At 37.7% G+C, this 6399-nt stretch overlaps 1 protein-coding gene across 2 annotated transcripts in view; it reads left to right on the top strand.

The window, feature by feature from the left end:
* Positions 1 to 6399, top strand: part of plxnb3 (plexin B3) — a 68200-nt gene that overhangs the window by 729 nt on the left and 61072 nt on the right. The window lies entirely within an intron of this gene.

Here is a 6399-nt window from a genome sequence, read left to right as displayed (position 1 = left end):
GATGGATAGATAGATGGATATTCAAATTGATGTATTTCGAGATGCTTATGTAAAATAGATTAAAATAGAGACACCTAAGAGTAAATATTCCACAAGTACATAGTGATTTGCCATTTTCATCCATTTGTGAGTATAAAAGAAAACTCAGAAAAAGACTGTCAAATAAAATTATGGTCAAGGGTCATCACCCATGGTGGTTAAGTTATAATATCACACCCTGAATGGTTAAAATTGCTGTCTACTGTAGTGGAAACCACATTAGACGGTTTAAAATGACCACAGGGCTGACTAGGAACCGCATTGCGTCTTTAAAACACAATTAAAAGTGAGTTGCAATATAGACTTTCATTTATATGTTCATGTGCATGTTAGCTCATGTCCATGTCCATGTCCATGTACAGCCTCTCAGATGAAGAGCTGTATTGAATATGTCATGCTCGATCGGCTGCTCTCTAAAGCTCCTGTATTAGGAATAGTTTTCATTCTTACATGGCCGGTGGCTCCAAGTGTTTTTTCAAGCTCTGGTTCATTCGTTCATGATAAAATGGCATTTCTCGTGGAAGTAATTAGGCAGGATCAAAGCCAAAGAGATCTTGTTATTTCAAACCTCTGAATCAGGTTGAGCCAGACGTGAGCTTTGGTGTGTCAGCGTTTGACTCGCTCCACCTGTGTGTGCGTGTGCAGCAGATGTGTGTTACTGCAGTTAAAAAAGTTGAGTCCCTTATAAGGAAAGAGTCATTTAGTTGAGAGAGACTGCAAAAATAAATCTGTCTGAGTGGGAGATATGTGCAGAAATCACGAACAACTTAAAAATAAGTTTTGTTGACACATCAACAGGTTACCGTTTCCATCAATGATTTCGGCTTTCCAGAACCATTTCCAAAATTTCAGTGCTTCACTGTAGTTCGGACTGTCAGTGTTTGGGATTGACAGCCACGTTTATTTAGAAATTTGAGTCTCGAAATGTCCTTATCACACACCAGCTTACAAAAAGAAAAGGCTTTGATACCGTCTGTACGATCGTGCAACTGAAGTCAAGCCCGTATTCTGTTTTTGACAATTACCTGTAACCGCAAAGTCTTGTCACATTTGACACAACAAAAGTTCAACTGAGGTGTGATTTCCTCAATTTCAGCAACTTTTATTAACACCAATGTAAAGAGCAGAGCATTTGAGTCACATGCAGACCACAAAACTGACCGACGACTGAATTTAAACCTTCAGATGACACTTAGCTCATATCTGGGTTTCTGAAAGTTACCGAAACTACACACGTATGTCACTGCCATAAGTAACCGAAATGTGTGTGAACGTGACCATGATTTTAATGACTCAAATACAGGACTGACCGCTGTATGCTGTTTGAGCACCATGTCCTAAACTAACTGTATGATTTTCTTTGAAGTAGTTGACTGATGTAAATACAATGGAATATTGTAATAATTCAGTACCGTGGTAAATATTAAAGTGCTATAGCATTACCGCTTGAGTACTTTATATAAGAGAAGCAGGTCTAAAGGTTAATGCATACATTATAAGTGGGATTGAACCTGTAATAAGTGCACTGTCACTTTAAATAAAAGCATCTGCTGAATGACTAGTTACTTAGTAGTAGCCTGTAATCTGTGAGGTTTTAATAGTCTTCATCTCAGACAAAAGATATTAATGATAGTGTCTTGGTTCAGCAGACTCGGGGATGATTTCAGCAGGCTTTGTGATCGCTGAGCAGATGTGCTGCTGTATCAAGCAGGGATGTCTTGAAGCATTTTGGCTCATTTTCACCAAATCAACACCGTGGTCGGTCCTTCACACTCCGCAAGCGTGCATGAACACGGGTAGAGTTCATCAATGCCAGAAACACTCCCTCTCGCTCTCTTTTGCGTTGCTTTCTTCAGCGCATTATGCATCCACACATCACTGCCTATGAAAACTGTCAACAGCATAACAACAGAATAATTGCTGTTTTGTTCTACTGAAATGATTCTCTTTTTGTCTCAATAGCTGCCTAGCTTTTTTCTTTCTTTCTTTGCTTCTTTCTTTCTTTCTTTCTTTCTTTCTTTTCTCTTTCTTTTCTCTTTGCAAACATTCTGCTAATTCTTCAAATAATCTCTCTCCTTCTGTCGTTTCTCTTTCGTCTTCTCATTTCCGTGGTTCTTCTTGTGGTTGGGGGGGATTTTCTGTTGAACTGATTAGTCTGTGTTTCGTGTTAATAATCTCTAATCTACGTCCCTCTGCCCCTCTCTCATGTGCTTAGCGCTGCAATACTGAGTAATGAGGCTGGCGTGTCCCATGTGTACTATATACTAGTGGTCGACCAATATAGGTTTTTTTTTTTAATGGCCGATATCTACAGGGCAGGGTCAGCCGTGGCCGTAATGCTGATCCGTACATTTTAACAGTTTAATAATGGCAAATGAAATTAATGCTTATTCATCCAAGCATTATTCACAGTGTACATGCTGTCTGTAGTAATTTTGAAATTGTAATGTATGTACATCTCAGTGTCCCCCAACAAGTCAAGTTAAAACTTCTCATTTACATTCACATTAATGCATTTAGCAGATGCTTTTATCCAAAATGGCTTACAAAACAGGAACAAAAGCGTTTTCAACTTTGACCCCTCTATTGTGTTTCATTCTGTTGTGCTGTTGTTAAAAACTGTCGATCGGGGGGCATGATTAAATTATTTTTTTGATTATTAATTGGACTAAGTGAATGTGTTAAATGGAGCACTGCAGGGATGAAATAGCCTCATATTTAGGCTTACCTGGAATCACCCTGATTTCATTTACAAAAACCCAATGGGATTTTTCACATCCAATGTTAGGCTATAAGTGAACTACACCACGGTCACATGACTACAACATCACCACCATTAAGCTTCCAAAAACTCTTAAATTCTAAAATTTAATTAGAAAGTTTAAGTTAAAACAGGTTAATGATGTGGTGACATGACGATGTTTATTGTCCCCAACAAACTCTGTAGTCCCTTTTAGCCACTTGTTAAAAATTGCCTCTTTCTAGATATATAAAATCACATGTCATAGAATAAAATGTGCAAATATCTTGAGCTTCTATTTCAGACATTTCAACAAAAACCCACTCGCTTATAGGGAGAATGAACCAGAAGTTTAAAAATGCTAAGTTGTTTACAGGTTTTAGGACTCATTCATGCAGTGCTCTATACAGCATTTTTTTTTATTATTAGTCGACAAGGCTGTCATATTTTGCAAATGATACTGGAAATAACATTTTTGTTAATCAAAAATGTGGACTGAGTTATTGACTAAGTATCAGCTGGTTTAATAGCACAGATATTATATTGCTTGGTCTTTTGTTGGTATTAAAAGGCTTCCTGAGAGCATTTCATTTCTGACGTGTGTAATTTAGTAACTCTGTGCTCCTGTAAAAGAAAAAATCATTTTAATCCATAAGCTGTTTTATAAGCACATGGGAAGGGTAATTCTTGCAGCGTTACTCTGTGGAGTTTTGATAAGATACAATCAATTGTTTTTTTACTCCATGCAGATTCTATCATAGTTCAGGCCCATATGGGTGTTACATAAGCACTGAAATCCTTTTGTTCGCCCCATCCTGCATGTAGAAACCCCCATGTGTCTGTGCTGATGGATTAGCCTGGTTGCTCTTGCCATTGTCCGTCCTTTAATCAATACAAGTAATTCACACAATTTACAGGGAAAGATTCTAAAACAATTGCCAAAACATTGTTATTCAACACAAAACTAACTTGCAGATCGGTTGAGTGATGTATCTCTGCTACGGCCCTAACTGAATTTATAGATCTACACAGAAAGTCGTAACAAGATACTCGAGTAAGAAAAGACTTGGAATATAATTGCGCTAATCACTGCAATGATTTACAAACAAAATTGGTGATTATGATGTGCTAAATGAATTACACCCATTTGGAGTGTGACGTATTTGAACTACATCCAATTAAGTCGCTATTGTGTCCTTAGCCTTGATTTTGCTTTCAGATTTGGCTTTACTTTCATTCAAAATGCCCAAACTTGGAGATTCTGAAGAGGTTACGAGTTTGACATTGACTGCCCTCAGCATTCAATCTGGATTATAATGGGATTTCCTTTCAAAAGGATGAGACGAACACACTCTCACGCTCACACACACTCACTCACACCAGTGTACCTACCAACCCCCCGCTCGAGCGCATACGTACACACACACACACACACACACACACACACATCGTATCGACACAAAGAAGACATCTGTTAGTGCATTGTTAATCAGTCATGTACAAACTCAGGGTTATCCCGAGGATCACAGGCGCAGAAATTGACTCCGTGAAATTAAATTAAGGAAGACCCATATGATATGGGGTGTTTATTGACTATAACTTGATTTTCCGATGAGCTAAATGAGTCTTTAACTGCCATTGTTGTCTTTTTGCGCCACTTTTAACATTAGGTTACTGTGTTTGTTTGGGAAGTATTCGACTACGCATTCATACAGGTATGCAAAATCCCATCGTAAGGATAAAGAATGTAAATTAGGAGAGGTAGTAGGAATACAGGTCTGACCAGCCAAACCTTGTGTTTGTCAGTGTTTATGTTGCATATGTGTGTGTGTGTGTGTGTGTGCTAAGAGAGGTCGGGAATGACAGGCGAGGAAGGGGGATGGGGTGGCGTGCATCAAACACAAGAGAAAACGCACGGCCGAGACTCAGCAAGCGGCCAAAGGGCAAGAGGAGGGAGGAGAGGGCAGATTTTGGCATGCTTGTGTTGCTACACCTGCTCCAGAACAAGATTAACTCACCCTCACTATTGAGTGTCTTATCCCTAGAAACACGCTAGCATATGTGAGCCGTTTTGTTTTTGTTTCTGTCCATTTAGAGATTAGCGCTACTGGAAACCATGTGTTGTGTGTGTGCGCACCAATGTCACGTGTTTGAAACTTCCCAGGGCACCCTCGCAAAAACAAAACCCTTCTCGCAGCCACCAGACAGGAGTTTAAAATCCTTTTTGAATCTAGCAGGTTAAGCGTTGAAGGAGCTGCTTTTGATGTTATCTTCTGCTGGAGCTTTGAGAATCGATTCGCTGAAAGATGCAAATTCTGTCATCGTCTGCTCGCACTCAAGTTGCTCAATATTTTCTTGTCCATTGCATGAAGAAAAAAGTCATTTTGCATAATATAGGCCTATACAGTGTGCTTTTATATATTTATAGAAAACATATACATTTGATTTATCTATACCTGTGTATATATATTTACATTTTTAATCAACATTGTGTGAATATATAACTTTTTATTTTAAAATGCATATTTTTATATAATGTATTTTATAATATATATACTTGAATAATAAAATGATATAAAATATCTAATTAAATATAAAATATGATTTAAATATATATATTAGTGCTGTCAATCGATTTAAAAAATGTAATCGCTTTAATCACAGTCATGGACTGATTAATCATGATTAATTGCAAATTTAAAATACTAGGATTTACCTGTAAATGTGTTGAAAAAGAAATGCATGACAAACTAGTTTAAGGAAACACACTTCCGCCAGGTATGAGACATAATCCTTATTATTCTTTTATCATTATTCTTTTGTTTTTATTCAGCCATTATCAGCCTTTATACTGGCAATAAAACGTTTACCAAGCCACATCGCTTCAATCCCGGTATACATTTACCCAACTATTATCAAAAGTATTTCTAAATAAATACAACAAAACATTTCTTGCGACCTTACGTGAAGTATTATGACAAAATGCATTATAAAGAAGAACTGGACCTGTTCTGCAGCTGCATTAGAGCTAACATGCTACATAAGACAATTTATGAGATTAATAGTACACTTTTCCTCAGAACTCACTTCAAACCACCATCGAGTGTTTGTAATAACTTCCTTTTATGATCACATGTGGAATTTGGTCGTTTACCGTTTACTGCACAAATTAGCATTTCAGATGCACACATTCCTTTCAAGAAAATCACATACAGACCATATCTATTGTAATCATGTTTATTATTTTATATAATCTATAGTGGCTGTTGTCCTGTTTATTTCTGCTGCTCTGCTGAAACTCACGTTGTTTGTGATGTTAACCGCCTCTCCGTTCTTAAGTTGCCAGGGATACATTCCAAGTATAATGCACATTAGTAAAAGGATCTATTTTTATTTTTATTTGTCTATATACACTTTGGGTGTCCGCGCTACATTATAAAAGTAGCCCAAAAAACCACAACCCACGGCTCTGTAATTTTTCCCGCGACTGTATTTTCAAAATAGCCCACTTGTGCCGCTACCCTAGCAAGACTGGTGCTGTACCCTCATCACGCAATGATAGATAACCTTCCGCGCTGCGGGAAGAAGTTGGGGTCAAGCCTTATCAAACGATTAATCTG

The sequence above is a fragment of the Onychostoma macrolepis genome, chromosome 08 (genome assembly GCF_012432095.1).
Source record: "Onychostoma macrolepis isolate SWU-2019 chromosome 08, ASM1243209v1, whole genome shotgun sequence".
Classification (NCBI taxonomy): Eukaryota; Metazoa; Chordata; class Actinopteri; order Cypriniformes; family Cyprinidae; genus Onychostoma; species Onychostoma macrolepis.
The sequence above is the reverse complement of the archived record's forward strand: the minus strand, read 5'-3'. Positions and strand labels throughout refer to the sequence as shown.